The sequence below is a fragment of the Bemisia tabaci genome, chromosome 5 (assembly GCF_918797505.1).
Source record: "Bemisia tabaci chromosome 5, PGI_BMITA_v3".
NCBI classification, from domain to species: domain Eukaryota; kingdom Metazoa; phylum Arthropoda; class Insecta; order Hemiptera; family Aleyrodidae; genus Bemisia; species Bemisia tabaci.
Window position 1 is genome coordinate 5,610,680 of NC_092797.1, and position 24,847 is coordinate 5,635,526.

The 24,847-nt window shown below is 44.2% G+C and overlaps 1 protein-coding gene across 4 annotated transcripts in view; it reads right to left on the reverse strand.

Moving 5' to 3' along the window:
- Positions 1-24,847, reverse strand: part of LOC109034870 (Protein C kinase 53E) — a 337,504-nt gene that overhangs the window by 202,039 nt on the left and 110,618 nt on the right. The window lies entirely within an intron of this gene.

Below are 24,847 nucleotides of genomic sequence, written 5' to 3' on the forward strand. Positions count from 1 at the left end.
AATCAGAGGAATATTGGGAAAAAATGGCGTAGTCATATTCTCGGAACAAATCAAATTATTTGATTCAATTTTGAGATCTTGAAGTTAAATTACGTTCCTTTAAAGCAGCAAATAATTTCTTTAGGGATGATGAAAATTTTCAATTCTCATTTCAAAAAAAGAAAGAAAAACGGGTGCAGGAAACGAGGTTCTGACCCGTAACAACAATACGAACAAAAAGACACTGCCGAATTTCCAATATGAATTTTCTTGGCAACTTTTTAGATTTTTTCTTGGATTCATCAAGTTCATTTTTTGCTGTAATTTATTCTGCATTCCCTGAGAATTTCAAGAGGAAATAAACATCAATTTCCTGAAAAATAAATATTCCATCCGGGGAATCAGCATCTATAGGTTACTCCATAAATTACACCATACCTGCAGACCCGACCCGGAATATGAGTTTTCAATCGAGTTCCTCCCGCCTTCTTGCCAAGCTGATGAAAAACGCCGTCCGAACATTCAACTGTTGTCAAATTCCTACTGATGGAGTAAAAAGATTGAAACCCTGTCGATGGACTCCTAGACATGCTGCGAATTTAAGAGTTATTATAAAAGTTTTCTTACCGTAATTTTACGTAGAAAGTGATTTATACGACAAGATATTACTGCTAACAAATCCTGACAAAGGCATTGAAGTTTTTCCATGCATAAATTCAAATTACTCGCTCAAAGGAAAAACAATAATCTACTTGCGTTAAATCGAACAATATACACGATCCGGTGACAGTCTCTGCAGAATGAAAATATGACGAGCTCGATTTCGACGCTTTGGCTCAGTATTTTCACGTTGTTTTAAACTTTAAACATCAAAGAATGAAAAAGGCACACTTCTCGTTTGAGAAGTGTGCCAAAAACCACTACAGTGCGCAATTTTATCAAAGAAAAGCTTTTTTTTCTGAAGACTGGGAAATTCAAATTTTCCGTAATCAATGCTAATTACATACATGAAAGTCGCTCTTCCAACGCACTCAGGCGCTCTGCGACACCCAAACGCCACATGTTCCTAACTTCCAAGAGGTTATACAACTGACAACGCAACATCTCTTCGTCAACACCCTGCCGCCATCCCTTCATGGGATGTCCCCTTGCTACCAAGCTTACCAATGCGAAATAAAAGCGTTATCATTTTAGTCGGGAGAAAATTTCTGAAATTTCCTTTGCTCGAATCGTGTTCTACTTGGAATTTTTAAGAGGAAGTAGATATCAAAATGCTTAACTCCATACCTTAATTGGATCGTATTTATAGCATGAAGGAACCAGCGCAATTTCCTTCGAACTTATCCTTTCCTTTTGAGTTACTTAATATATGTACAGTGTTAAAATGTACGCAATTTTTTCCTTTAAAATTAACAATTTTTTAGTGGGAGGCAAAAACTATTCGCTATCCTGGGAGATTTTTATATAATTATGAAAAAGCAACATGTTTACAACACTGTAATCGCTCTGGTTCCTTTTTGCTAAATGAGATCCAATTAGTGGTCCATTGTTTCCTTTATTATTTCCGAAAAATTTTCGAGCAGTTTGGTCTATCGTCTCTCTAAATCTCACGAAAAAATATGCACGAGATTTCTAGGAAATAAATATTCAATCGGGGAAAATTGGCACAAACCGAGCGTTGATACGCCGTTTCTCCTGAGCGCGGAGCGGCAAGCTGCGGCTCATGAAAATCAAATCACTCAAAAAAGTCAAAAGTGGGGGCGGCGACTCAACACCCGACGAGGGCCAGCGGCGCGGCATTGTTGTCAGATAGTGCTGAAAAATCAGCATTTCCCCCCATTCGGACGTGTGTGGCCGTGGTTTTATTACAGATGATGTCGAGAATATTGATTGATTTATTCGAACAGAAATATGAGCTTTCGTCGAAAAATCAAGTTTTTCATGTTTTCTCGCGGAACGCGACTTTTGGCATTTACGCCCTTCTTCAAATGAACCTTTCATTCAAGAACCATTTAGGGTATTCTTATTTGACAGGGTATCTACTAACATTTACTTCAGATTCGCCCGATATTTTCCTAATTTTCCCTAATATTTTAAGCGAGATTTCCTGATTTTTTGCGCGAGGCAATTGGCACTTGTTCGATTTAAAAAAGCAACACGTTCAATGAGATGAATCAAATGTTTGAAAAACGCTTGGAGCACTCAACATTTCCTGACCATTCGCTGATTTATCATGAAATTTTCCTGCTTTTTCCTGATATCATCGAATTCCCTGATATTTTTCGGTTTCACTGACGGTAGTCACCCTGTTTAAGCGTATTTTCGTTGATGATCGGTGAGCCAAAATGCCGCTATAATGGCGGCGAGATCATAATTGGTATCATAATTGGGTTGGTAAACATTTGGGGTTAGACTTTCGAAATTGTTGCCGGTCGGATGCCATCATCTACATCAGGTAATTTCTAAACCCTACTTTTTGTAGGATTACATTTTGGCTCCAACGTTACATTTTGGCTCCAACGTTTGCAAGAATTTCGCCTTCTATCCGTCATGTGAGTCCCGATGTTATTCCGAAAAATTATGATCGCGTCAAAACAAAATACGAAACCGCTTGATCCACCAATTTTGGTTCGACCGATCATAAACGAAAATACGCTTTTTAAGTGCACCACCTGGCAACCTTGCGACGTCCCCTATGCCCCCCCCCCCCCCCCGTGGCATCGGCTATTGGATGATTGATTAAGCGACGACGCGACCGCGGGCGATCGGGGGTGCTAAATTCGTCGCTCCTCTGGCGTGAGGGCGTATCTCGATTTCCATGTAAGCCCTGCTCTCCATATAACTCTATGCTTTTCAGGGCTCATGTCGGAATTGAGATAGGCCCTTGCGTCGGAGGAGCGACGCATTGCGCGGGAAATTCGTCCGATTCCCGGCGAATTTCCCGTAGAATCTAAAATCCGACATCAAGCGACTCCCCCTCCCCCTTCCCCGCGCTACCCTCGAGCCCGGATCCCGATAGCCGTTGGGTTATGACCAAATATTTAGCTTATCCGAACGGGTTTGTCTGCTTTCTTTTTTCTTTTTTTATCGCATGGTTTCTCGCATTTCGGGCAGTTATCCCTCGATAGAAGCAGGGTGTCTGCAATTCTTGATTTTTTCATCCCCTCCTTGATTTATCCTGGTTTTTGGGGCCAGTTCTTGACCAAAACTCAAATTGAAGGAGTGCGAGCTATAGTTACAACCAAATGAAGACCAAATGAGTAACAATAGCGGATGTAAAAAATTACCTTTTCGAAACACGTTGAAAAAACTGTTTTAGCATCGAGAAAATTTTGAGAAAATACTTGAGATGTGATCTTTGAGATCTGTGCATTATGCCCGAGCAAAACATATTAAAGTTTGGCGTGACCAAAACAGTTTTTTAAGCGTGATTCGAAAAGGTAATTTTTTACATCCGCCATTGTTACATATAAGGCCCCAAATACATATCTTGTCCAAACGGTTTTCTCTTATTTTTTTTTCTTCTTCAACCGGGTGTATTCTCGCACCTCAGGCAGTTTTTCCGCAGTTTTTCTGTCATCTCCTTCATTTTTCCTGGTTTGGGGGCTAATTCATGTTCAAAACTCAAATTGATGGGACGAGAGCTATAAGGAATATCCGACTCTCCACAATGCCTGCAGATTTATCAAGGAAATTTCCTGACTTTTCCAAGTTTCCCCTGACCGAGATTATTAAAATTATCAGACTTTTGACATCGACCATGGACCACTAAACACTGTACGATTTAAATCATTATGATACTTGTCATTTAATCAGAATTTCAAGTAGAACTTAACGCGGGCAACGGAAATTGCTCAGATTAACTCCTAATGAAGATGTTAATGTTTAAGGTATTAATGTTTTCATTTTACGTTGGACACGGAAAATTTGAATAGCCCGCTCGCGAGAAAAGCACTCTACGTTAATATCTTAGTTAGGAGTTGGTTTCAGTAATTTTCGTTGTCCGAATCATGTTCTGCGTGATATTTTAGTCACGAAACATGTATCAGAATGCTTAAATTCGTATCTTGTCAACTGGCTCATTCATAGATACATAATACATACGGCCTAAAGTTCCTAATTATATTTGAACAACATTCTGCACTTGGGAACTAAAACGTTCCGGCTTATCCGTAAAAACACTTAAGTTCATGAGGAAATTAATGATACAAATACGTTGTTTCTAAACTGATCCAGAAGCTTTATTTCCTTGTTGCAAAATATAGTCCATTTACAAGCCACGAACCGTGACATTGTTGCTCGTTACCCGTGGATGCAACTATTGAAGCTCCGCGGAAGGCCGTATTGTATTCACTATAAATGAAGGCGCTCCGGTAGCCCTTCCACTCACAGCAAACGATATGCACGCAAGGATCTTGTAGGCTATTTGGACAACATTTTGCAAAAGGGAAGTTTGAGTATTCCAATGCTGTTAGCTGGGACTGCACTACATTGGAACAAACTATTCGATCCGGGAATAGGCTGCTACAAAATAGAATTTATGGACCACGTTTAGCAGAAAGGAACCAAGCCACATCAGATATTACCAATTTTAACTGGGCGATTTAATTGTTAACAAGAGAACATTCGTGTAGATTCTTTTGAAAATTTTTAGGAATTTGCCTCGCACTATGCAAAAAATTCAGTGCAATTTGCACAAAAATTCGCACAACCATTTTTATGTGAAAAATTACAATTCCTATTGAATTTGGCAGTAACAGATGTGGCTTGGTTCCTTTCTGCGTAACGCGGTCCATATAAAAGACAAGTATTAAATAGACTGCATTTTGCAATTTGGAACTATAAAATCGGGCTCTTCTGGAAAAACACTTATTTGCCCATAGGGAAACTAATGGCACATACGTTGTTTTTAAACCGGGCTAGAATTTATAGTTCCAAAATTGCAAAATGTAGTCCAATTATAAACCCGTTTTTTTCTATTTTTGACATGAAAGCTCGTTTTCCTCGACTAAATTCGGTCCCTGCGAGCTGATCATTGAAATTGATAGACCAAGCAATAGACAAAGAAGACAAAAAAAGGATTTGGAGGGATCCTATGGGTAGAAGCGGGTGGTTGCAATGGACAAAGGAGGTAGGTAATAGACTAACTAACGGCAACCCACGAGAGACCCAACAGTTGGGCTACGTTAAACAGAAAGGAACCAAGCCACATCAGCTATTGCCAAATTTAGCTGGGCAATTTATTTTTATACGTGAAAATGGTCGTGCGGATTTTTGTGCAAATTTCAGTGAATATTCTCCGTAATACAAAGCAAATTTCTTAAAATTTTTAAAGGAATCCGCACAAACGTTCTCTCGTAAAAAATTAAATTGCCCAGTTATTTGGCAATAGCTGATGCGGCTTGGTTCCTTTCTGTTAAACGCGGTCCAGTTAGTCTATCATTCTCCCCCTTAGTCTATGAGAACCACCCATTTTAACGAATAGGATTGCTTTATACCTCTTATGTCTTCTTGGTCTACAGCTTTGTCTATTAATTTCAATAATCGACCCGCTGATGTTTTCTGACTTTGAGGACCCAAAATGCGGGTGAAGGGCACGGAGTTTGTCCTCGACCTAGGCTTCTACGGAGAACTTGGAACGTGACATCGGTGGCGCGGCGCGGCGCGGCGCCTTCAAGCGGTGCACGTCGATATAAAATTGACGCTCGATTGAAGTGGTTCCAGATTAGCAGTTCGCGATCGAGGAGGTGGTCGAGGGGTAAAGGGGGGTGGGGGAGGAAGGGAGCGAAGGGAAATGCGACCCGTCGCGTCCGTTCGGAGGGAGCACTTCCCGGTTCCTGGATAAACACTTCAACTCGCAATTCTCCAAAGTTGGATCGTTTCAGTTGTTAATTTGTTCGAGCGCCCGGTATTTACGGACGATCGGAAACTGATGTGAGCATCCAGTGACAGTGTTAAAATACCTCAACGAGCTGTTGCCCCACACCTTTTCTCCTCTTACACTTTTCAAGGGAAAAAGTGTACACTGGAAAAAAATGTCGCTTGGATCTAGAGTCCAGACTCTTAAAAACATTGACAAGAAAAAATAATCTTGATTCAATCAGACTTTTTGCTTGAATCAAAAGGAAATCCGCTTTAATCAAGAAGCTTGGCTCTTCAATTCACGAAAAAGTCGGATTAAATCAAGAGTATTTTTTCTAGCAATGTTTTTAAGAGTCTGGACTCTAGATCCAAGCGACTTTTTTTTCCAGTGTAAGGGGTCATCCCCTAAAATGGGAAGTTTGCACACAAAAATTGTATTGCTTCGTCTGAGAGTGCTTAAGAAGCTAAGATCGCATTATTTTTTAGTATTTTTTTCTGACATCGGAAATTGGAGAAAAATAGATTTAAAAGTGAGAATAAATGGGCCGCCTCATGGCGTCATCTGGTGGAATTTTCCATTTGAACACATGTATTTTGGAAAATTAGGTTATTTTGTCATATTTCCTTCAATAATTGTCAAATTTAGAAACCAAGGATAACCTCAGACTCAGTTTTCCTAGCAGTATCATTTAGACGTATTTCTGTTAAACGGAACTGAGCGCCAAATTGAGTTCCTTTTGAGGATTTTAGAATCCCGGATAGCGCGCTGTGACGAACGGAACTAAGCGCCATGGAAAAGCATTGCAAGTAGTGGACGGAACGAACATCGCGCTCTGCAACACCCGCCAATCCAAGCCTCCCTCTCCCTTCCTCCCCCGATGGCGCTTAGTTCCTTTTGATAGAAATACGTCCATTTTAAAGATGGAATTTACGAAATTTCAGACACCTGCAAATTCTCAATTGTGGTACTGTTTGTGCCAATTTGTTGCATGATATGGGCGTTCCCGATAGATTGCCACAACTCAAGTTTGGGTAGCAGCACAATAATGGGGCTATTAACCTAATTTATTGGGGGTACAACCACAATTATTTGGGGTGCGTATTTAATGCGGGACGTGATCCATACGAGCCTCAGAAATATTTTAAGGTAATTGCCTCCGTAGAGTCACCATCGACAGAAAAGATAGCGTAACTCCGCATTGCATCGCACTGTCTATCAAGCCTACGTAAAGCGCTTTCAATTGAGCTTGATACTATGCAACACGCGAGAGTTTAAATATTGGTATCACCGCGCCGTATCGGGACCCAACTCCACGCTAACATAGAATCCTTATAACGTCTTTGGTACAGAAAACGCACGCATCGGGTCAGCTCCTCTACAAAAGGGCAAAATGGGACGGATTTGGGCAGATTTTAAATACTTCACCATCGATAGAGAAGATATTAGATAAAGCGTGACTCTGCATTCCGACGCGTCGCACTGTCTATCAAGTAGTGGCGAGGCGTGCTTTGCGATATGTCGATAGATCTGCCATTTAAATCTATGGAAAAGGATCGATAAACAGGTTCGCAATGAGCACCTTAATAATCGGTCTTAGGACATTCCGTCAACGAGTTTTTATCCACGCACCTGTTTTGTCCAGTAGTTTACGTCCACGCGTAAAGTAAGAGTTGTGTTGAAAGAAACTATATAAAAATGAATGAAAAAGGGGAAAAAACCAAAGAGCACGCAATCATTAGTTTTAACCCGTACGTGCATCGATCTTCTAGAATCAAATACGTCTAATGGACCACTAGACAAGGTACGAATTTAAGCAATCTGATACATGTTCCTGAACCAGAATTTCACGTACAACACGATTCGCGCAACGAAAATTACTGAAACTAACTCTTAACGAGGCAATTAACATTTTTATTTCACATTGGTTACGCGGATTTTGAACTGTCCGCTCACAAGAAACTCAAAGCTCTACGTGAGTCAAATCGCGCACTACAACGGTTTCAGCAAGCTTCTCAATCGAGCAATGTTCATTTCCCACCATGTGTTGTTCAAACTAAAAGCAATTTGCTATAGCTGAGCCAAAGCGTCAAGATTGAGGTTGCCAGATTTTTATAGCGCAGACCCTGTCATTATATCGTTTAGCGAGCGATGTGAATCACGTAGAGCATTGAGTTTTCATGAGCGGGTGGTTTGAATTCACGCATCAATAATCATAAAATATCTTCGTAAGGAGTTGATTGCGGTAATTTTTGATGTGCGTATCGTGTTCTACGTGAAATTTTGGATACGAATCATATATCAGAATGCTGAAATTTGTACTTTGTCTAGTGGTCCATTTTGAGCGTTTGGTTGCGCGTACACCAAGCTGCAGCACAGTAAATGCACAAAATGTAAAAGAAAAAATTATAAGGCTTTGGGAATCATTAAATTTGACACGGAACCACCTTAATATTTACAAAATACATTTTATATTTTCCTTGGATATATATTTTTTTCATCAATTTAAATGAGGAAAATCTATGCAGAGTGTGCAAAAATTTCAAAATCATGAGCTGTAAAACGCCGACTCCGCGATTTTAAATATTACAGCCAAACACAGAGCGGGCTGGCGCGCGGCATGCTACCGGCGCGGCGCGGCGCGAGACGCGCACTAACACCTACAAACCTAAGGGGATACTTCACGCAACGCGCAATGCTTGAAGTATCCCCTTAGGTTTGTAGGCGTCAATGCGCGTTGGGAGTTGGCCAGCCGCGCCGCGCCGCAGCGTGCCACGGCGCCGCAAGCAACTATTTCACAACAGATGTGTTGCACAGTATCATACGAAATCGAAGGCGCTCCAATATTTTCAGAATGATAGGCGGCCTTCCTTTGAGAGTACGAAACTTTCCTCGCGGAATAAATCAAGGTGCTACGGCATGAGCTCTCCTGCCGAAAAAACGGGTGGACATGAAGTACTAGAAGAACCAGGTGTACGGACAAAAAATCGTTGTCGAAAATTCCTTCAACCTAATAATCGATTCTTTACCTTAGCTTCAAGTGAGGAAATATCGAAAAGCGACCGTTCACACCTCGTCACTGCTACTAAGCCAATGAAAAACGCCTGGAATTGCGCTGATTTTTCGAGCGGTCGTCAAGAGAACCAACAGAAAATGTGGGATTTGAAAACTTCCGAATTTTGGCAATAATCCTGATATAGGAAATCCAACGACCCAAAAATGGACCACTAGACAAGGTACGAATTTCAGCATTCTGATACATGTTTCCTAACCAAAATTTCACGTAGAACACGATACGCACAACGAAAATTACCGAAACTAACTCCTTACGAAGATATTCAATAATTCTTGATGCGTGAATTCAAACCACCCGCTCATGAAAACTCAATGCTCTAAGTGATTCACATCGCGCGCTAAACGTTACCATAAACGTCTCAGCGATATAAAAATCTGGCAACCTCAGTCTTGACGCTTTGGCTCAGCTATAGCAAATTGCTTATAGTTTGAACAACACATGGTGGGAAATGAACATTGCTCGATTGAGAAGCTTGCTGAAACCGTTGTAGTGCTCGATTTGACTCACGTAGAGCTTTGAGTTTCTTGTGAGCGGGCAATTCAAATTCCTCGTAACTGATGTGAAATAAAAACGTTAATATCTTCGCTAAGAGTTGGTTTCAGTAACTTTTGTTGCGCGAATCGTGTTCTACGTGAAATTTTGGTTTAGAAACATGTATTAGAATGCTAAAATTCGTACCCTGTCTAGTGGTCCATTCTGAGGAAAAATTCAAATGTTTGTAAGGACTTTTCAAGGCATCACGATCAGTGACGTGGAGTGCTTTGCAATACATCGATTGTTATGCCATTTAATCCTATGGAATAAGATCGATAAGCAGGGTGTTCGCAGGGAGCACCTTAATAATCGATTCTTTACCATAGTTTTAAATGACATCACGATCGATACATCGCAATTCACGCCACGCCACTGATCACAATCAACGATCGGATGGTGTGAAAAGGAAAAAAAGGAATCGCGACGGTGGCCAAAATTCGTCGCTCCTCTGACGTAAGGGCCTATCTCCATTTCTACGTGAGTCCTGTTCTTCGTATAATCCCATGTATATCAGGGCTCACGTGAAAATAGAGGTACGCCCTTACGTCAAAGGAGCGACGAATTGAGTCGTTTTTTGACGGAGATAAATGCACGTCCGAGATGGCCAGCGATGGGCGACATGATGCACCGCGGTGCAATGAAAGATGATGGGCATATACTGCCCTGTTAGGGAGAAACTTCGTATGAACTTTCAGATGTTGCCATAATTCCTTCAAAAAAATACAAAATTCCTGGGAAAATGAGGAACATTATCTTCAAAAATGTCCGACAGTTTTGCTTGCAATTCAATGGAAAATCTGAATATTGCAAGGGTAAATATGCATGCATATCGACGGTGTGCGTCCGCAACCACGTATTTCGTTTGCGATGATTGAGAATCTCTGCTCCTGTTTTATTTTTTAAAAAGAGTACAAATCGACATCATTCCTTGGGATTCCTGCAGGATTTTCTTCGTAGAGAGAAGAAAAATCGCGGCAATTTTTATGAACTCCCGTTGAGTGGTTTTCAATTTAAAAAATAAAGTATGACAGGAAGTCTGCAACGTCACACACCGAGATACGTGGCTGCGGACTTACACCGTCGATATATTTCTTTAAAAATAAATGTGATACCCGGGGAAATTTTGCAACTCGGGAACTTTCATACGGTGTTTGTCCTAAGCACGGCGGTGGAGGAGTGTGCCGACTGTTGGGCTCAATTCGGCGAAGGAGGAAACTTTGACTGCTAAAGAAAAAATAAACAAAACATTGGCATACAGTGTGCTCTTCTTTTCCTTCCAACTTTTCCCTTCGGCAAATCTTTTCAGAAAGTTTTTAGAAAATGAGCCAGAATTCATTGAAAGTCCTTGCTCTTCCTTGTCTCCATTGACTGGAAGTTTTCAAGGAGCCCCTAAAAGTCCTCCATTTTGGTTAGAAAAGCGATAAGATATGCAGCGATTGTGGTCATTGATTCATAAGTAAAAAGGTCTAACTCATGAAAGGGTCGTATAATTATAGGAGTCAGATCAAAAATGAGGCTTCCTGTCAAATCTGAATTTGCCATCTTCAGGACCTATTGCCTTTTCGCAACGATATTGGGCGGGGAGGGGGCATAACTCAATTATTGGCTTTGTTCGAAATTGCGGGCTAGAACTTATACAAATTCAGACATTCAAATCATCGAAGCAAACAATGAATTCAATCCAATCTCCCGCACTCCAGTATTGCCCTTTGAAAGCCTTTTATTTTGTATCGACATTTACACACCCCTCGAGAATGGCTTTGGTGCAGAGTTGTCATTTTGGCTAAGAATTTTTAAATGTATCTACTAAGGCAGTGAGGCTGGCAAGTTCTCTCTGAATCGAATGAACTCATCAAAAAGAGCAATAAGGTTCTTACGGAGATTGCCAGAGCGCAGAGAATTTTCAGATTTTCCTCTTATGGGAGAAATTCAAAAAAGGCGAAATACATGTGAGTGTGGGATTTCTCTGATTGTCCCATTATGAAAAATGCCAGAGAATCGACTTTTATTTGACTCTAGACGATACTTAAACACTGGGAACTTTAATATGAGTGCCGAGAGTTCACTAATTCTTCTAAAGGAATCAGTGTAACGATAAACAAGGCGACGGTTCCAACGTTAAGACGTTGGAGAGCGTTCACCGTAGCACCTCGTCAATATGTAAAAGTGGTTTTGCGCGGATGGAAGAGAGCGCTGCAAGACGCTGTTGAACTAAACGTGGAGCGTAACCTAGGAAACATACATATATACAAGAAATGTCTTGTCATCGTGGTGTAAAATATAGGGGTCATCAGTGAAGGGGTACTTTGTACCCTATGATTTTTCTAGAACTACGACGACAAAAAATTTGACGATCCTTGAAAGAGTCATTAAATAAAAGTACGTTGCAGAGTTTTAAAGCGTAAAGATATTAATTTCTCAAATACAAGCCTGCAGGCATTACATAAAGTGGACAAAATAGGAGAAAAAAGGTAGAAATGATACATAAAAAAAAATTGAGAAACTAGGTATTGCTTCCCGCCACGAAAAATGGCGCCGATTCCCAAGGAGCAGTGCGGGCCTTTACCAATGGATACATCAGTAACATACCCGATGCAAAACGACGGGAAAGAGCGTACACCACTAACGTGGTGTACGTTCAAAAACACGACTTCTGAGTGAAAAATGCAACAGAGGGTAGGCGTGCATTAAATTACGAGCGAAGCGCAAATCGTTGTTGTACGCGTCTTAGTTTTGAAGTTCAAGTAGCGATGGGAACACAACGTTGTCAGAAATTGAACAGGGGAAAATGTCCATCTTTTTCCTCCCTTATTACAGCAGGGAGGATACATCTCGCATCTGAGTTTTCAAAGAGAGTTGATCTACATGTAGCACACAAGGTAGAATAATCCATTCGAATTCGAACAAGATCAAGATGGGCTCACTCCGTCGCTTCGCTTCATTTTCACATGGTCCCTAGAGAGCAAGGAGTTATGGGAACGATACAGTTCATCGCGAAAAAAGTTACGATTCACGTCAAAAGAGCGATGATTTGGAGAAGAACCTACCGGCTTTCACTAGAAAAAAAAAACCACATTAGATCCAGAGTTCAGACTCTTAAAAACATCGACAAGAAAAAATACTCTTGATTCAATCGGATTTTTGCTTAAATCAAGAACCAAGCCTCTTAATTTGAGCGGATTTCCTTTTGATTTACGCAAAAATCTGATTGAATCAAGAGTAATTTTTCTTGTCAATGTTTTCAAGGGTCTGGACTCTAGATCCAATGAGTTTTTTTTCCAGTGCCAAGCGATTGCTCAAGGCTTCTCTCAAAGTTCAGAAATAAGAAACTCCTGAACGCGCGTTGATGACGGCGCGTAAATACGACTATTCGTGCTTGATTGATGTCCGTGTTGCATCTGCAGAATGGAAGGCGTGAAGACGTGAGGCGTGAGCTCTCAATACTCAACTCTATGCTGTTAGTGAGGTGTCACTCGGATTCGAGAGAAAATTTAAAAAACGCTGTCCGATTACGCCTTTCCTATCTTTGGCTGTGTTGCTCGCGTAGCCTTTTCAGCACCACTAAACATAAGGCAAGCGGAACCAACAAAATATGGAGATAGAGCGATAAAAAGGACGCGCGCTGATGACGGCGCGGAGATACGACTTTTCATGAATGACGGACGTCCGTGTTGCATCTGCAAAATCGAAGGCGCGATGACACAAAGCGAAAACTCGCTATGTATGCTGCCGTAGCCTTTTCAGCACCACTAAAAATAAGGCAAACGGAACCGACACAATATGGAAATAGAGCAATAAAAAGGACGCGCGCTGATTGCTGATAAGCGATTGCTCAAGGCTCCTCTCAAAGTTCAGAAATAAGAAACTCCTGAACGCGCGTTGATGACGGCGCGGAGATACAACTATGCATACTTGATGAATGTCCGTGTTGCGTCTGCAAAATCGAAGGCGCGATGACACGAAGCGAGAACTCGCAATGCATGCTCCCGGGTCAATTTGACCCAACTTGGGCATCTAAGGGTCAAACACACACGTCGTCTAGTGGTCCATTTCCTTTTGCTCCTGTGGGAACCTTTGCATTTAATTCTTGCAAAAGAGCAGAAAACGGAAAACCTCAAATTTAGGTGCGCTTCCCGCTCGAAGCTTGCTGAGTTATTACTCGGGATGAGAACTTGCAAAACTTCCCGAGGGATGATTCGTGACCCGTCCGAAACATTTCGTTCAGAATTCTGCAGCATTTGACCCACATTAACTCGTTTCAAAGGTAGGAGGAGGGGGGTGTAATTGTGATAATTTTTCCGCGGAAAATTTTTACAGCAGCTCCCCGCTTCGCTTTATCACTTGCCGGAGGACTTAAACTCTGGGTCAAAGAAGCGTGCGCAAGACACGTTAAAAGGGCAGCCACACTCAGAGAGTTACAATTACCTGTTGCCTCAAGCTAATTACGAGGCTGCGGTGTTGTGAAACTTAAGGGGATGAAACAATACAACGCTGCTGCCTTTATGGTATTGATTATGGAGAAACACAATTAATAAACGAAACAAGTTGCTTCGATTCATCACAGGAGTGTTACAGTTAAAATGGACCACGTTTAGCAGAAAAGAACCAAGCCTAATCAGCTATTGTTAAATTTGGCTGGGCAATTTAATTTTTTATAGGAGAACGTTTGTGCGGATTCCTTTGGAAATTTTAATGAATTTGCTTCGTACCATGCAGAAAATACACTGAAATTTATACAAACAATCGCGCAACCATTTGCATGTACAAAATTAAATTGCCCAATTAAATTTGGCAATAGCTGATGTGGCTTGTTTCCTGTCTGCTGAACGCGGTCCAAATGGACTGCATTTTGCAATTTGGATTTATAAATTCTGGCTCTTCTGGAAAAACAGTTATGTGCATCGGGAAATTAATGGCACATACGTTGTTTTTAAACCGGGCTAGAATCTGTAGGTCCAAATTGAAAAATGTATTCCAAATATGTTTTCAACGGGGCTTACAATGGACCAATAATCGGGGCGCGAATATGATGAGTGTTTTTTCATCAAAATTTCACTTAGAGTACGATTTTTAAGAAGATTTGTTCTTTGCCGAACCCATTATTCCCCGGTCCATTCTAGATTATAATCTTCGCTATCGGTGAAAATGTAATCTTCATTCCCGCTTGTGACAATGTGGAGGCCTAAAATACGGGAACCAATCAGAAACGGATTCACATTGTCTTAACTCTCAGTATAAAGGGATCGACTCTAGTTACGCTCTTCTTCACAAAAGCCCTCCAACCAAAACCGCGAAATTTCGCGATGCGAACTGGCAATCGGCAATCCTGATTCGTCTCGGAGGGACTTCATCCCGTCGCTCCTCCAACCTAAGAACGCATCTCGATTTCCACAAGAACCTTGTTCTCCATATAACCCAATGCTTTCCGCGGCTCATGTACAAATAAGAGATACGCCCTTACGTTAGCGGGGCGACGATTTGTTCCCGGCTTCAAAGTGCAGTTTCCTCGGCGGCCTTTGAGAATTTCCCCCGGCCTACGCCCCCCCCCCCCGCATCCCTCGCTTATCCGCTTTTCATATTATCTCCGTAATAGCCCTCATTAGGTTTCAGTGTCTTTATGTTCCGTCTTGGCGATATTTCATTTCCCCGGCTTTCTGTTCTCTGTCGCTTCTTTCGTCGCCCCTCCGACGTAAGGGCGTATCGTGATTTCCACATGAGCCCTAGAAAGCATGGATCCTTATGTAGGACAGGGCTCACGCGGAAATTGAGTTACGCCCTTACGTCGGCGCTTTCTGCGCGGCTCTTGAATTATTATTTTTCCTTCCACTGCAACTTCTGCGGCCTTCTTCTAGTTCTGCCTCCGGGATCTCTGCTCCCGTCGCGGAATGTTCAGCTCCCACTTCCTCCCGCGCTACCGGCTCGACAGAAACGGCTTAACTGCATAGGGATTTCATTGCAGATATGCCGTTTTGCCAAGCAGAGCGGAGCAGAGAGCACCTCTGTTGAGAGCTAGGAGCATTATTACTTCCTGCCGCAACTGGTGAAAATATCTCGCTAAAACGGCTGGCTAAATACCTTGCGAATTAATTTAATGGATTCTTAAGCCTTCTCGAGAAATGAATTTTTCAGGTGTTTTCAAGTGCTATTTGGTTAGCGTTAACCCCGGCTCGGTCGTTCTTCCGTGCCCGACTTGCTGTAGAAGGACGGATAGACAATAGTCTAACGGGCTAGTTGTTTAAATTGGTGGAGAAAACGATAGACAAAGAAGACAAAAAGGATATGGATGGCTCTTATTGGTACAGGTGGGTGGTTGCATTTGACAAAGGAGTTGGGTAATAAACTAACTAACGGCAACCCTCGAGAGAACCTATAGTTAGTGCATCATTAACCCCCTCAGTCTCAAAGAAACACCGATGTTGACCGATAGGATTACTCCATACTACCTATGTCTTCTTTGTCAATAGCTTTGTCTATTAATTTCAAAAATCAGTCCACAAGAGTCAATGCCCAAAATGAGGTAAAAAAATGGGGAAAAAGCAAAACCATGCGTCTCCGTCTGCGGCATTGCAGACTTCCTGTCGTACTTTATATTTTTCTCAAGAACTTAGTCAATATTATTTCTTGAAAACTTATATAGTTTTCCTTATCTGCTGAAGGGATATCCCCTATCAATTTCAAGCTATAAAGTTGGTTTGTTTATCTTCAAAGCAATGAAATAGGAGCAGAAATTTTGAATCAGCGCATCGAAGATACGTGGTTTCCAGCTTTGGCCGTCAAAATGCCACTCAGGGGTGCATTCGAATTGTTGGGAGACGAAGGGAAAGAAGAACAGGAAGAAGAGAAGAGGAAGAAAGAAAATTAAGAATAAGATTAATGAATAATATTACCATGACGATATATGATGATGACTATGAGATGAATAATGATGAATAAGAAGAAGAAAAAGAAGAAGACCATAAAAACAAAAAGAAAAACAATTCTTCTTGACCCTTCTTTCATTAAGATCATGAAACGCATTTTTGGTTCTCAGTTACCGTACCGATTTCGAAATCTCATTCCTTCAAAGCGGTCTATACTTGCATTACTGACCGAATGTTAAACGATACAAAATGAAAGAGCCTCCCAAAATTTCGCCCTTTTTTCGGTATTCGATTCGACCATCGAACCAAGGTTTAAGTGGAAGCTTATAATAACACAAAACTCAGGAAAAAATTTCAAGATGAGTATAGGAACCGTTTTCGAGTTATGGAGGGCAAAGGGGTCAGACTCCGGCCTTATTTTTCGCTATTTTCTTGTTGAATTGATGTGTCTACGGGTTGTTATCGTTGTTTACACATGTTATACACACAGGTTCCGACGTATTTTTACACGCAAAATCCAGTTTTAATGTTGACGAGTAGATATATCGATCGGTTATATCGATTTTTAAAGATTCTTTCCGGAAAATGGACGATTTTTTGGGATTGAAATTGTTCATTTTTGATTCATGGATGACTAAATGCACCTAATATGACTGGAGTACACCGACACCTACGTATTTTTTCTTGTAGAATCGATTTTTAACGTTAACGAGTCGATATATCAATCGCTTATATCGAATTTTTAGGGAACTCAATGATATATTGGTATTAAAATTGGTTATTCTCCAAACGAGATTAACCAAATATTGGATTTGAACACATTTCCGGTCGGGTCGATTTGAAGTTGAGTCAAGTTTTCGACTGAGGCACATTTCCGGTGAAGTAGAAATTAAGATTTTCAATTTCCAGTCAAGTAAAATTTCGGGTGAAAAACGAATCCCGTTGATTGTGGTTTCCGGTCGGTCAGATTTCCGATCGAATCAAATTTTCAGTCGAGTCAAATTTTCGACAGGGACGTTACCGGTTGGAAAAAGTTTCCAGTTGGGTTAATTTCCGATCACGTCATATACGGATGGATTACGGTTCCAGTGAATTGGAATTTTGGGATGGGGTTTTCAGATTGGATCGAATTTCCAGTTGGGTCAAGTTTTCGATTGGAACACGTTTCCGGTCGAGCAGAGTTTACGGTTCTCGATTTCCGGTTAAGTCAAATTCGGCCGGACGATTGGTCGATTGATTTGAGTTTCCGGTGGGTAAGATCACCGGGTGAGTAAAGTTTCGGTTAGTAGGGTTAGATCAGGTTTTCGGTTGAGTAGGATTTGTGGTAAATTTGAGTTTCCGGTTAATTTAAAGATTCAGTTAAGTGAATCAAGTTAGTGTCCCGTTTAATTGAACGATCCCAATTTTTTAAGTGACGACTTGCGTTGTCCAGGAAGATTATCGATTTTTGAATCCAAGAATTGGAAGGGATGCACCATGAACAAAAAAGGAACAGACTTGCTGATTAGAATATAGAAAAGTAAATGTAAACTTAAAGATGGAGATAAGTATCTGTGAAATCTTTATCAGTGTATAAGTCGCAGGGAGTCAGCAATCGCCGGCAATTTGCAAGCTCCGTACTTGTCAATTTGTCAAATTGTAATTACGATAACATCGATATAGTAAAGATTTCTTTACGCCTTCAAATCCAGCGATACTCTCCACTTTGCCAAGGAGTTAGTTTAGTTGCTTAACCCAACCTAACACAGATTATTGATGACATTTCACGAACTCGCGAGTGTGCTAGCTGGCACCATGTATCCAAGAGGAAGGGGCTGACATATGTTTGAATTCAAAGCGTAATAATCCCTACTTCCAATCTCGTTGTTTCACTTTAAAACGATTTAATATGTTGATTAAACACGAATAGATTGCAATTTGCCGGCGATTGCTAATCGCCGGCAACATATATACCTGAGAATGTTTGAGAAGAAATTAATGAGAAAAAAAAATTACGGACTGAACAATCACAATCACTGCCTGTGTAAATGTTAATTAAACAATACTAAAGCACTTTATCGATGATGAAAGTGCAGAAGTGCGAATCTCGGAAAACACGATTTTCAAGGAGAGTAAAAAAACTGTCTGCATTCCTCTTCATTGTCGGTAGAAGGGTGATAATTCTTAAGGATAGCAAGAATAAGATGTTTCTTCAAACTCCATCAGCAGTTTCAATTATATCTCGAACTGTTACAAAATACGGCAGAAATGCTGAGATTAGCGTTTTTGGCACTAAGAATCGACACTTCATCAGGAAATACGCATTTTTGCAATTAGTGTTTTGAACTTGTTGGTGGATTTGGATCATTTAAGACTGAAAAAAGGGCTTCACACTTAAAATTCCTTATCATATAAGATTTAGTTGGTCATCGATGCTCCATCCATCCATGCTTAACGCTTTCCTGATGGACCAGTGGACGAAGTAACTTTTCTTCAATTGTGATTGTTCACAGTTAATCAAAGAAAGCTCATTTTATCAGTGCGAAACTTTTTAAATTCACACCCGCTTTTAAGTAAGTTGCGATCTTGTAAACGGCAACTCATACAGTTTCGCTTTAGAATATGATGACCGAGTCAAGGGACTTAAAATACACAACCTGATCCAGCCACCTACGCTCTCTTCTTTAAATTAAGCGAGGACACCAAAAACAATCTTATTATTTTTTTAAAATGATATTCCTTAGCATTTTTTTTTTTAAAATGATATTCCTTAGCATTTTTCGAATATGCGGCTCAATTTAAAACCCAAAATGGACCACTAAACAAGGTACGAATTTCAGCATTCTGATACATGTTTCTCAACCAAAATTTCACGTAAAACACAATGCGCAAAACGAAAATAGCCGAAATCAACTCTTCTTCAACAACGAATTCAACAACGAAGATAATTTATGATACTTGATGCGTAAATTCAAACCACCCGCTCATGAAAACTCAATGCTCTACCTGATTCACATCGCGCGCTAAACGTTATCATGACAGTCTCTGCGATATAAAAATCTGGCAACCTCAATCTTGACGCTTTGGCTCAGCTATAGCATATTGCTAATAGTTTGAACAACACATGGGGGATATGGGCATTGTTCGATTGAGAAGCTTCCTGAAACGGTTGTAGTGCGCGATTTGACTCACGTAGAGCTTTGAGTTTCTTGTCGGCGGGCAGTTCAAATTCCTCGTAAACAATGTGAAATAAAAACGTTAATATCTTCGTTATGAGTTGGTTTCAGTAATTTTCGTTGTGTGCATCGTGTTTTGCGTGAAATTCTGATTAAGAAACATGTACCAGATTACTTAAATTCATACCTTGTCTAGTGGTCAATTATGAACTTCTTGGTCATCATTATTAGACAAGGCCCATGGATACAGAAGAGCGCCTTCAATTCAATCCATATCCTTAAAGCGAAATTCTGATACCACTATTCGTGCGTCGTGGCAGTCATTTTGCATACCCGACCATTTGAAGGCGAATCATTGCCTTCAGGCAACAGAGTACGTTTAACAGCAATATGTCATTCCATATGCTTAGGGAAAAAAAGTCCCGCGGTGGCCGCCCACCTGGCAACCCGGGGCTCAGCCCCCTGAACCTTAAAGAGCCCAACCCGGGGGTCAGCCCTCTGGCCCCTAAGATGCCAAACCCGGGGCCAGCCCCCTGAACCCTACGGAGCCAAACCCGGGGGTCAACCCCCTGAACCCTAAGACGCCAAACCAGGGGGTCAGCCCCCTGAGCCTTAAGGAGCCTAACCCGGGGGTCAGCCCCCTGATCCCTAAGGACCGAAACCTGGGGGTCTGCCCCCTGAACCCTAAGACGCCAAACCAGGGGGTCAGCCCCCTGAACCCTAGGGAGCCAAAACCGGGGGTCAGCCCCCTGGCCCCTAAGGAGCCAAACCCGGGGGTCAGCCCCCTGAACCCTAAGACGCCAAACCAGGGGGTCAGCCCCCTGAACCCTAAGACGCCAAAACAGGGGTTCAGCCCCCTGAACCCTAAGGAGCCTAACCCGGGGGTCAGCCCCCTGAACCCTAAGGAGCCAAACCCGGGGGTCAGCCCCCTGAACCCTAAGACGCCAAACCAGGGGGTCAGCCCCCTGAACCCTAAGGAACCAAACCCGGGGGTCAGCCCCCTGGCCCCTAAGAAGCCAAACCCGGGGGTCAGCCCCCTGAACCCTAAGACGCCCAACCAGGGGGTCAGCCCCCTGAACCCTAAGGAGCCTAACCCGGGGCTCAGCCCCCTGAGCCCTAAGACGCCCAACCAGGGGGTCAGCCCCCTGAACCCTAAGGAGCCTAACCCGGGGCTCAGCCCCCTGAACCTTAAAGAATCCAACCCGGGGGTCAGCCCTCTGGCCCCTAAGAAGCCAAACCCCGGGGCCAGCCCCCTGAACCCTAAGGAGCCAAACCCGGGGGTCAGCCCCCTGATCCCTAAGACGCCCAACCAGGGGTCAGCCCCCTGAACCCTAAGGAGCCTAACCCGGGGGTCAGCCCCCTGAACCCTAAGACGCCAAACCAGGGGGTCAGCCCCCTGAACCCTAAGGAGCCTAACCCGGGGGTCAGCCCCCTGGCCCCTAAGGAGCCAAACCCGGGGGTCAGCCCCCTGAACCCTATGACGCCAAACCAGGGGGTCAGCCCCCTGAACCCTAAGACGCCAAAACAGGGGGTCAGCCCCCTGAACCCTAAGGAGCCTAACCCGGGGGTCAGCCCCCTGAACCCTAAGACGCCAAACCAGGGGGTCAGCCCCCTGAACCCTAAGACGCCAAAACAGGGGTTCAGCCCCCTGAACCCTAAGGAACCAAACCCGGGGGTCAGCCCCTGGCCCTAGAAGCCAACCCGGGGTCAGCCCCTGAACCCTAAGACGCCCAACCAGGGGGTCAGCCCCCTGAACCCTAAGGAGCCTAACCCGGGGCTCAGCCCCCTGAACCCTAAGACGCCCAACCAGGGGGTCAGCCCCCTGAACCCTAAGGAGCCTAACCCGGGGCTCAGCCCCCTGAACCTTAAAGAATCCAACCCGGGGGTCAACCCTCTGGCCCCTAAGAAGCCAAACCCCGGGGCCAGCCCCCTGAACCCTAAGGAGCCAAACCCGGGGGTCAGCCCCCTGAACCCTAAGGAGCCAAACTCGGGGGTCAGCCCCCTGATCCCTAAGACGCCCAACCAGGGGTCAGCCCCCTGAACCCTAAGGAGCCTAACCCGGGGGTCAGCCCCCTGAACCCTAAGACGCCAAACCAGGGGGTCAGCCCCCTGAACCCTAAGGAGCCTAACCCGGGGGTCAGCCCCCTGGCCCCTAAGGAGCCAAACCCGGGGGTCAGCCCCCTGAACCCTATGACGCCAAACCAGGGGGTCAGCCCCCTGAACCCTAAGACGCCCAACCAGGGGGTCAGCCCCCTGAACCCTAAGGAGCCTAACCAGGGGGTCAGCCCCCTGAACCCTAAGGAGCCAAACCCGAGGGTCAGCCCCGTGAACCCTAAGACGCCAAACCAGGGGGTCAGCCCCCTGAGCCCTAAGAAGCCTAACCCGGGGGTCAGCCTCCTGATCCCTAAGGACCGAAACCTGGGGGTCAGCCCCCTGAACCCTAAAGACCTAACCCGGGGGTCAGCCCCCTGAACCCTAAGGAGCCAAACCCGAGGGTCAGCCCCCTGAACCCTAAGACGCCAAACCAGGGGGTCAGCCCCCTGAGCCCTAAGGAGCCTAACCCGGGGGTCAGCCCCTTGATCCCTAAGGACCGAAACCTGGGGGTCAGCCCCCTGAACCCTAAGACGCCAAACCAGAGGGTCAGCCCCCTGAACCCTAAGGAGCCAAACCCGGGGGTTAGCCCCCTGGCCCCTAAGGAGCCAAACCCGGGGGTCAGCCCCCTGAATCCTAAGACGCCAAACCAGGGGGTCAGCCCCCTGAACCCTAAGTCGCCAAAACAGGGGGTCAGCCCCCTGAACCGTAAGGAGCCTAACCCGGGGGTCAGCCCCCTGAACCCTAAGGAGCCAAACCCGGGGGTCAGCCCCCTGAACCCTAAGACGGCAAACCAGGGGGTCAGCCCCCTGAACCCTAAGGAGCCAAACCCGGGGGTCAGCTCCCTGAACCCTAAGACGCCAAACCAGGGGGTCAGCCCCCTGAACCCTAAGGAACCAAACCCGGGGGTCAGCCCCCTGGCCCCTAAGAAGCCAAACCCCGGGGGTCAGCCCCCTGAACCCTAAGACGCCCAACCAGGGGGACAGCCCCCTAAACCCTAAGGAGCCTAACCCGGGGCTCAGCCCCTGAACCTTAAAGAGCCCAACCCGGGGGTCAGCCCCCTGAACCCTAAGGAGCCAAACCCGGGGGTCAGCCCCCTGAACCCTAAGACGCCAAACCAGGGGGTCAGCCCCCTGAACCCTAAGGAGCCAAACCCGGGGGTCAGCTCCCTGAACCCTAAGACGCCAAACCAGGGGGTCAGCCCCCTGAACCCTAAGGAACCAAACCCGGGGGTCAGCCCCCTGGCCCCTAAGAAGCCAAACCCCGGGGGTCAGCCCCCTGAACCCTAAGACGCCCAACCAGGGGGACAGCCCCCTGAGCCCTAAGGAGCCTAACCCGGGGGTCAGCCCCCTGATCCCTAAGGACCGAAACCTGGGGGTCAGCCCCCTGAACCCTAAGACGCCAAACCAGGGGGTCAGCCCCCTGAACCCTAAGGAGCCAAACCCGGGGGTCAGCCCCCTGGCCCCTAAGAAGCCAAACCCGGGGGTCAGCCCCTTGAACCCTAAGACGCCCAACCAGGGCGTCAGCCCCCTGAACCCTAAGGAGCCTAACCCGGGGCTCAGCCCCCTGAACCCTAAGACGCCAAACCAGGGGGTCAGCCCCCTGAGCCCTAAGGAGCCTAACCCGGGGGTCAGCCTCCTGATCCCTAAGGACCGAAACCTGGGGGTCAGCCCCCTGAACCCTAAGACGCTTTCCACGAATGCTCGGGGGAGATTTTCAACGATGGAACATGTTGATTTCTTTGATCTTTTAATATTTTTCTTACATTAACTTCACAATTTAGATGTTAGAACCATTTTTCAATATCTTCTGAATTATTCTGATGTGACGCAAAAATAATGGAGAATGTTCAATGCCGGAAAACTGTCAGGCATTGACACAATTCTCTCTAACGGATACGTGTTTGTTCATTAAAAATTCAATTGAATTTGCTTGAATATTAAGGGTTCGATTAATGGAGAATTTGCACGCAATTTTTTTATTGCTTCATCTGAAAGTGCCTAATGAGCTGAGTTTGCAATATTTTTCATAATTTTTTTCTGACATGGGAAATTGGAGAAAAATTGATTTAAAAGTGAGAAAATGTGCCGCCTTGTGACGTCATCTGGCGGCATTTCCCATTTAAACACATGTATTTTAGCAGAATCGGTTATTTTGTTATATCTCCTCTAATAGTTGCTCAATTTATGAATCAAGGGTATCTTCGTGTTCAGTTCACTCAGAGGATTCCACTTAAACAGGAAATTCATCAAATTTCAGACCCTTGCAAATTCTCCATTCAGTCGGGTTACACTGGATGCTGATGCTCGCGTTCAAAATCTATTCTCATGCATATGCAGTACATAAAAATGCGTGAAAAATCACGCTTGAAACCTGGGGGTCATTCCCCTGAACCCTAAGACGCCAAACCAGGGGGTCAGCCCCCTGAACCCTAAGGAGCCAAACCCGGGGGTCAGCCCCCTGGCCCCTAAGAAGCCAAACCTGGGGGTCAGCCCCCTGAACCCTAAGACGCCCAACCAGGGGGTCAGCCCCCTGAACCCTAAGGAGCCTAACCAGGGGGTCAGCCCCCTGAACCCTAAGGAGCCAAACCCGAGGGTCAGCCCCTGAACCCTAAGACGCCAAACCAGGGGGTCAGCCCCCTGAGCCCTAAGGAGCCTAACCCGGGGGTCAGCCTCCTGATCCCTAAGGACCGAAACCTGGGGGTCAGCCCCCTGAACCCTAAGACGCTTTCCACGAATGCTCGGGGGAGATTTTCAACGATGGAACATGTTGATTTCTTTTATCTTTAATATTTTTCTTACATTAACTTTACAATTTAGATGTTAGAACCATTTTTCAATATCTTCTGAATTATTCTGATGTGACGCAAAAATAATGGAGAATGTTCAATGCCGGAAAACTGTCAGGCATTGACACAATTCTCTCTAACGGATACGTGTTTGTTCATTAAAAATTCAATTGAATTTGCTTGAATATTAAGGGTTCGATTAATTCAGTCGGGTTACACTGGATGCTGATGCTCGCGTTCAAAATCTATTCTCATGCATATGCAGTACATAAAAATGCGTGAAAAATCACGCTTTCCCTTTTAAGCTGCCAATCGTATGTACTCCACGATGCATCCAACTCAAGGTTGCCGGATGTCAGACTAAATATTCGGTTCTGATTTCCTTCCTTCTACCTACAATTTTGCTTCTTTGGACGAGAATAGATCTATTTTAAATCACCAACATTCTAAGTTCAAAAAAATGTTCATTGTCAAGTTTATGTGGTGAGCCTATCAATGATACTA